The sequence below is a fragment of the Pelodiscus sinensis genome, chromosome 7 (genome assembly GCF_049634645.1).
Source record: "Pelodiscus sinensis isolate JC-2024 chromosome 7, ASM4963464v1, whole genome shotgun sequence".
NCBI classification, from domain to species: domain Eukaryota; kingdom Metazoa; phylum Chordata; order Testudines; family Trionychidae; genus Pelodiscus; species Pelodiscus sinensis.
In genome coordinates, this window is record NC_134717.1 from 54,844,120 (window position 1) to 54,852,742 (window position 8,623).

The following is an 8,623-nucleotide window of genomic DNA, read 5'->3' on the forward strand; positions in this document are numbered from 1 at the left end:
CTCAGACAGCAGCCACACAAAGCAACTGCTGACCTGATGCCCTGCCAGAACCGGTTTCAGCTGCCCTTAAATGCCCCCCTGCGTCCAATCAGTGTGGACGCGCTAGTTCGAACTAGCAAAACGCTAGTTCGAACTAGTTTTTAGTTCTAGATGCGCTAGTTCGAACTAGCTTAGTTCGAATTAACTAATTCGAACTAAGTTAGTTCGAACTAGCGCTGTAGTGTAGACGTACCCTGAGGCATCTTCCTCTACTTCTTTGCTGCTGTCAGAAATATACCCACAGCATTCTCTTCTTACTAAGGCACAAACCCCGCCCTTACTAGCTAGGACATAGTCTAGGGCCATTCGGTTTTGGCTTTTTCTCACCCTGGCTCCTGAACTGTTACATGTCCAGCAGTACTTTCCAATTGGGGTCAAGGCTAGGCGGATATACCCTGGGTTAGTAAACCTTTTTTTTTTTTTCTTGCCGAGTTTCATTTGGCTTAGTTCACTAAACAGTGTGCCATTTGAGTGTTGTTTAGTGGGACTGGAATCATTGGGATACCTCTTTCTGAATGTACAGGACTGTGAGCACATATCCAGCAACCTGTGGAATTAAATTCTTGGGAAACTTGGTTCATTAAAAGCATAAATACATTTGAACCATATAGGTGTTAACGGCTAGGTATTAAAAACAAGATTAAGCATAAGCTTAACATGAATTGTTTGTCCAGCCTCATGCTGGCTGTTCTTCAGGACTTCGTAGATTGCTTCACCTATCGCTGGCAGGTCCTTCTGGGCCGCAGCTGGTACCTTGGCCTCGGTCTTTTAGGATCGTCTGCTTCAGGGCTTGGATTGCCGGTACCAAGCCTGCGCTGATCCTCGTCTACTTCTGGACCTGGATTTCTGGTACCAGGTCTGCGGTGATCCCCATCTGCTTCTGGACCTGGGTCTCCAGTACTAGGTCTGTGGTGCTCCTTGTTGGGGCCAACTTCTGTAGGGGCCAGGACAGGTTTGCAGTGGGATGCGTGAATCCAGGTGGGCAATCCTTCACACTTTACAGCAGTATGGGTGGTCAGAAGGACTTGGTAGGGACCCTTCCACCTGGGTTCCAGGGCAGTCTTCCGTTGGTGAACTTTCACGCAAACCTAGTCTCCTGGTTGTAGTTTATGGCACGACTCAGTCGGGGCCTCTTGGAAGGCGTCCTTAACCTGTGAATGATAGGACTGTACACACCTCATAAGTTCCTGACAATACTTGACTATGCTTCCTTTAATGAGTATGGCATCAGCCAGGTTAATGTCTGGGCTGCTTAACAGTCTCATAGGTCGGCCACATGCAATTTCATGTGGACTGAGTCCAGTTTTCCGATTAGGAGTGGCTCTCATGCTCATTAGGGCAATCGGAAGTGCTACTATCTATGTTAAGCCAGAGTTTTCACATATTTTAGCAAGTTTGTTCTTTAAAATCCTGTTTCATCTTTCTACTGCTTCTGCGCTCTCCAGGTGTTGTGCACAGTGCAGTGCTTGTCTGGTAGAGTAGTACTTTTCCAGTTTTTTTTAAACAATTTTCCCAGTAAAGTGGGTACCTTTATCACTGGAGATCACAAGGTGTATTCCCTATGATGGGATGTAATAATTTAGAAGTTTCTTAGCTACTGTGATGTCATCATGTTTCCTTCAGGGATAAGCTTCTACCCATCCCAAAAACAAGCAAACAATAACCAGCACATTATTCAAAAGATTGACATTTAAGCAATTGAATAAAGTCTATTTGTAAATTCAGAAATGGTCCCAAAGGCGGAGGTCTGGTTGCCGGAACTGTCTTTACAGGTTTACCCACGTTGTGGGCTTGGCAGACAGGGCAAGCCAGACAGTAATCTTTGGCTGCTTGGGAGAATTTGGGAGCAAACCAATTTTGTTTTAAGGATTGCTACCATCCCCCCTTTTGCCAACGTGCAACAATCTAGGGAGCACGGGGGCAAGGTGAGGTAGCAAGACCACTGGGGCAACAATGTGGCCATCAGAGCTGCACCACAAGTGGTCTGGGCGCAAGGTGCACCCTGCCAGTCTCCACTCTTGCTTTTCTGATTCTGGGGCTTGGTTTCGCAGGAGGGCCAGTTCTGAAAGAGATGGCGTAGGAGCTGGCGATGGTAGGAGAGAAGGGAAAAACAGCAGGTAGAGGAGCAGATTCCGCTACATTCCAGACAGTACAAACTGCATAGCCTGCTACTAAAACTCTACTAGAATTATAAAGGCAAGAACCATTTATATAAAGCACAATGTTAAGATTATTCAAGGGACTTAAATTATTCTTTCATTAGAACAACAATATTGTACACACAACGTTTGAAATACATATATCACAATCAAGACACACACAAGACAAATCTAGACAGAACACAGAACACAAACTTATTATGTTATGACACAGAACCATGGTTTTTGGGGTTTTTTTCGGTTAATTTTCAGATGATATTAGCACTTCTTGATGATCTGAAAGACAAAGAAAACATTTCTACCCACATTGGGGTGGTGCATTATATTTTAGAACACTTTTTCTTTACAGATTTTTGCTACTTTTTGATCAGCCTGCTGTTACCCAATTGTATGCTTTTATTTTGAACACTAGCTTCAGAGGGTTTGAGTAAATTACTTTATTATTTAATTATTAAGTTAAAGGTGGCATGCCTCAGTTTCCCTCTTGTACTGCAGACCAGGCTTTTTTTTACTGCCACAGAAACTCTTAGAACAAGGTGCTTGCTAGTTACTATTCCAGCAAGCAAAAAGGTTTTTCTTTCCTGAAAAGAATCACATGCAATGTTACAGACTTACTTATGGGGGACAGTGCTCCCCCCCTTCCAGAACAGACAGGCAGTTTGCAGACACACACAACTTTGGATCTGAAAGCAAGCCAAAGGTGCTATCAGCTCAGCCTTGAACAGAAACACTGTGAAGTTTCTGGGCTTGGGTTTTTTTTTTTTTTAAACAATAATTAGGTTCCTTGGAAGACACATTTAACCCTTAAGGTGCAGGTTTTACAAATTTACAATGTATAGATTTTATTCTTTTATGCGGTTAACCAATTAAGTTTCAGTAGAATTCCTTATTTTCTCTTTAATAGATTTAACAAAGTGTCTGTAACCAAATGTTTAACTTGACTGTTTCATTGCTAAGATGATTAAAAGAGACGACAAGAAACACGGAGTCATTTCTTAAAGCAGGTTTCCCTTCATATATAACAACAATCGCTTAATTCCGTCCACTCTCCTATGCAGTCACTTCTCACCTTCACATACTCTTTAATCACTTGCTTCGTCCTTCTAAAGAAAAACATTCCTCATTCCTAGTAACTTTCTAATGTCTGTATTTCTACTTTCTTTATTCCTTCTTATGGTTTGTCTTTGCTGAGCTTTACTTTCATCTCTCAGGGCTTTAATTTTTCCTCTTTTCCAATCTGTTAAATGCTTACAGGTCCTTGGACCATTATGCACGTACATGTAGTACACAGGGGTGCTTTTCGGCAGTGTGGGGGGATGTTTAGACTAACCCCCACCTAAACTAACTTTACACACTCCAAAGAAAGAGTCTGCCAGGTCTAGAGTGTCAGACCTTAGCAGCTCATGAAATAAGGGGAGTCGTCACTCCCTCACATATTCATTGAGTCTCGAGGTTCAGCTGACCCCCCCCCTTGCGTTCAGAGCTCCCTCGTGGGAGAGCCCTGGTGCAGCTGGGATCAGCTCAAGTCTCAGACCTATGCAGCGGCATTCATTCTTCACTCATTACATTCATACTTATTTTCCACACACAATTTTTTTTCTCCTTTTTTACATTTTTCCTACAGTTTTCACATTTAGATGCATCTTTATTTATTGTCTAGTTCCCATGGGTTTCTATTAAGTGACGCTGCCCTAAGACACCCGGCACTTAATATCAGATTTCATTAGGATCCTATACCAGAAGGCACTTATCATAAAGGCACTGGAATTCCTGTAGACTGACCTACCCCCATTTTCTGCGCGCGCTTAATTCTGTAAGACACCGAACCAAAGTCCGCCTGCTTACACCATATTCTGCAAGTCACCGAATCAGGATCCGCCTGCTCGCTCTGCGAGTCACCGAATCAGAATCCGCCTGCTTGCTCTGCAAGTCACCGAAACAGGATTCGCCTGCTTGCTCTGCGAGTCACTGAATCAGGATCCGCCTGCTCGCTCTGCGAGTCACCGAATCAAGAATTCACCTGCTCGCACTGGTCCCCCCCCCTTTTTGTTGCGAAGCACTGGACTCAAGGTCCACCTGCCTCGCAGGGGTTTCCGGCACCTGCCCCAGCCCGGCAGAACACCACGTCCTGGCGCCTGGAGACAGCCTGGCGGAATGGGGCACTATGGCCTGGGGTTAGCCTCAGAGGTCAGTACTACGCCCACAAATAACAGAGAGAGACAACAAAGCTTCCCCACAGTTCCGTGTGCCGAGAGAGAGTAATGGCACCACACCAGCTTTTAGCGTCCGAACACAGAGGGTCCAGCGCATGGCTGCCTCACTAGAGACACCGGTGTGCCCTTTTGGAACTGTGACACATAAGACAGGCCTAATAGACAAAGACAGACACAGACAGACAAAAATGTTAGCCGCTCCACAAAATTGAATTCCGTAGCTCCCCTTACCCCGATGGCCGGCCGTCACTCCAAATCCCAAGCCCTCAACCAGGAGATTTCGTAACAGGTATCCCCTTTACCTTCTCTTGAGCGCTTTGAGAGGTTTGGAAGTGGAGTGCCGGTCCGTCCATATGGGCAAGTGGCGCGTTAGGAATCTCGGTGGAACCTCCAAATTGTCGAAGCAAACGCCTCACTCAGTTTACGCGGCTAAACAGACAGTTTTATTGGCCAATAAAAGCAAAGTGAGCCAAACGTGGTCTCAGCAAAGCCGGGTCCAGTAAGGCTGCTTAATACAATCAATCCTAGTATTTTATACCCTTAACCAAACAAATCTGATGTCAGGGCAAGAAATTAAAGAGAACTTCAAAGAGGAATTATTATCAGCATAGAAAGAAACAGGTTAAAAGGGAGTTCGAGCTTCAGCTCAAAATAGTTCATTAACACATTCCAACAGCGCATCCCTCTGGTCTCTCCCCACCTCGGTGAAGGCCAGTTCACTCCCTCGTGCAGACACAAGAAACTGAAATGGCTTTTTGTTATACAGAATGGCTTCTAGCTAAATATGAAATAGCTTCTACAGGGAGTATAATATTAGCTAATGGGCAGCCACTAATACATCTTTGTTCTGAGTTCCCAGATGAATAATAATGTGGGTTAAAATGTTTAGCATTCAGAAATATGCTGGCACTCGAAATCCTGAAATAAACATGACCCCGGAACACCAGAAGAGAGCGCTAATAATAAAAACAGTCATGAATCACTTTCTTCTATGATTAACCCAGTCTTGCTGCTTACTAATTTGTCTTGTCTCTGCAGGGTTACTTTGGAAAAACAATTAAGATTTTAATTTAATATAGCACATATGCAACTAAGCATGGACATTTGTCTAGAACTGAATATGAGAACTTGACGTAACAAAGGCAAAAAATACAGGTTAGTTTGTGTTTAGAATCAGGATACTTAATTGTTTGAAATATTCTAAGGAGGCAGCACAGTCTAGAATGGAAGAGTGAGAGCTTCTCTACACTATGCTGTTCACACTGGGGATTAGACTGATATAACTACATTGAAGAGGGGAGTGAATTTCCACACCCCTGAGCACGTGATTATAGGGACGTAAGTTGGAAGAATAGACCCGGAGACCTTGGGAATTCTATTATGCATGTTCCCATGGCATCTATGTATTATTTAATGCATCTGAAATGCTTTGCACTCCTTGGAAGGCAAGTAATTTTAAAATGGCATATGTGATGCTTTTTAAAAACTAGAATGGATTCCCGATCCCCAGACCCACCCCGATTTTTCAGGGCAGTAAGGTTTATTTTTATACACTTTTCTCTAAGGAATATTTGGAAATAAATCTTTAAAGGGTGAGTTAATGCAGGATTCATTTTTCTAAGAAGCATCCAGTTTAAAAATTAAGACGTACTTCCCAGAATTTTGGTACTGGCTCCCGAGTAGAAATATTTGAAGCTGTTGCTAACATATTTATTGTGTTAATATTCCATCCCAGAAAACATTTCTAATTTACTATGACTCAGTATTTTTCTTTTTGTTGCAACAGAAAAACAATGAAACTTCTGTTTCTCATTGAACTTTGGCAGCAAATGATGCTACAGGCTGGCTTTGGCAGAACCAGACTCTGAGAAAATGTCACTCTTTTGGCAGAAAGTTGTTGAATTTGGATATCATCTAGGTTTGCCCAGGCCTGTGGAAGCCACTGTATTCAGGTGAAGAAATCACATGAAAGGGCTTATTCTACAAGTTACTCTTTATTAGTGTCCAACAAAATAATTATTTCCTGTGAGGGTCACTCAGCATGAGGTAAGCCCAAGAACTATGTTCCACTGTATCATTAGGCTAGGCTGCTTAGCAGCTCCACGGATATTTCTTTAAAGGGGACGATAATTGTATTGCACAACAAATTCTGACTTCATAAAGAGGAATGTACGCTTCTGAGCTTGTCACCGGGGGAGAGCTGTATAGGGCAGGGATGTCAGATGGGTGCTGTATGTATTAAAAAAACACACACTAAAAATCAGGAAATGCAAAAGGTAAGAAGTTATAGATTTCACAGCTTCATAACCAAAACATTATGCAACAAACTCTCTGCTGATGTACACTGTCATAGTTCCATTGAAGCTAATGCCAGATGTAGGGGCAGGGGATCCAGGCAACCCCCTGGGGTGTTGAACCTGGGGGAGAGGGTGGTACTGAGTTTGGGATGCTGTTTTTGTTAGTGAATAAATGGGAAAATAGAATGTTTGAAATCACAGGTAGATTCATTTTTCACTAACCTCCTAAAATGTTCTGGACCTTTGTAGAATCTCAGGGAACCTTTCAAACTTTCTGAGAATAATATTTTGATTTATAGATCATAGCATGCAGGTGTCTCGTCTTATGTGTCAGGGATAAATGAGGTAAGTAAATCATGCATCGAAGGTGTGGAATTGGCTACCCCTGTAATACAAAGTAAGATATTCAAAAGTTTAACAAGTGGAGGTGACGCTCCTTGCCATTTGGCCTAGGCCTGGCCTTGCCTGAAGCCAATGGAGCTTTGACAGTTCATATCAGTGGTGGCTCCTCTCCCTTTATATATGCAGAATGGATACTTCTGGATTACCATGAAACCGTTAACTTTGACTCCCCTGCTCAGGAAGGTAAGATCTATTTAAAAAGTAACAGGCACTGAGAAGTCTACCTCCCTCTGAAAGTCAGTGGGATTCAGGCTCATGTGTGTCTAAGTTGCCTCTGAAAATGTTACCCTTGATGTCAATGGGTATACATTTGAAAATGTCACTCTTTCTTCACATGTACGGTTGCAGTAGCATTTCTTTGTAGGTAATTTCTTTGTTTTTATACAGTTATAACAAAATGATGAGGGGTTTGGAACGGGTCCATATGAAGAGAGATTAAAAAGACTGGGACTTTTCAGCTTAGAAAAGGGGAGACTAAGGGTACATCTAGACGACATGCCTCTGGCGACAGAGGCATGTAGATTAGACTACCCAGCATAGGAAAATGAAGCGGCGATTTAAATAATCACCACTTCATTTAAATTTAAATGGCTGCTGCGCTGAGCCAATCAGCTGTTTGTTGGCTCAGCACGGTAGTCTGGACGCTCCGCGGTCGACATAAAAGGCATTTGTCGACCTCCCAGGTATGCCTCCTGTTATATATCACTTTGGTATATATGGTTGTGCTGATTTTCTTTACACTGGAGTCCTCTGCAGGGATCAAGAAGAAAGCCATTAAGCAACACTAAGTACATGACCAAAAAACACGCGGAATTGGTGAAGGTGAGCATAGAGGAAATAATACACTGGCCAGTTAAACTGGACCTGCAGATTCGCAAATTGCATATGGACTGTTTCAAACACAATGAACCTGATTGGCTCTGCCCCTTCCCAAGGAGGAGGGGAAGGTGGAGAATGGGACAAGGAGCCTTACTCCCTACCCCGTTACCTTCCCCCCATCCCTGTACAAAGGACCAAGGACAGCCCCTGGGATCAGGCCTGTTCATCCCCTCTCCTCCCTTCCCATCTCATCTCATCCCATCCCAAGAGTTTTAAGGGGCAGTTACCTACCAGCTCTGTGTTCTTGGGGAACCAGGGCATGGCCACCTGTCAAACCTGTGCTCTTGGTGAGTCAGGGAGTGACACTCATGGAAAACCATCCCCCTCCCCCAGGCCTCTGCTAGAATCAAAGACAAAGCAAGAAAGAGGCTTGGGAAGACCCACCTAAACTCCTTCAGACAAGGGTGATAGAATTTAGGGTATGTCTACACTGCCACCCTAGTTCGAACTAGGGTGGCTAATGTAGGCAATCGAAGTTGCAAATGAAGCCCGGGATTTAAATATCCCGGGCTTCATTTGCATCTTGCCGGGCGCCGCCATTTTTAAATCCCCGTTAGTGCAGACTCCGTGCCTGCGGCTACACGCGGCACGGAGTAGGTAGTTCGAATTAGGCTTTCTAATTCGAACTACCATT

General features: G+C 43.7%; 1 long non-coding RNA gene across 1 annotated transcript; it reads left to right on the forward strand.

Annotated features, from left to right (window-relative positions):
- The first annotated feature begins 761 nt into the window (after positions 1-761).
- On the forward strand, positions 762-4,621 carry LOC142830210 (uncharacterized). The gene is made up of 2 exons (XR_012905254.1): positions 762-895; positions 944-4,621. It is a non-coding gene; the product is annotated as an uncharacterized LOC142830210 (long non-coding RNA).
- Positions 4,622-8,623: the final 4,002 nt, after the last annotated feature.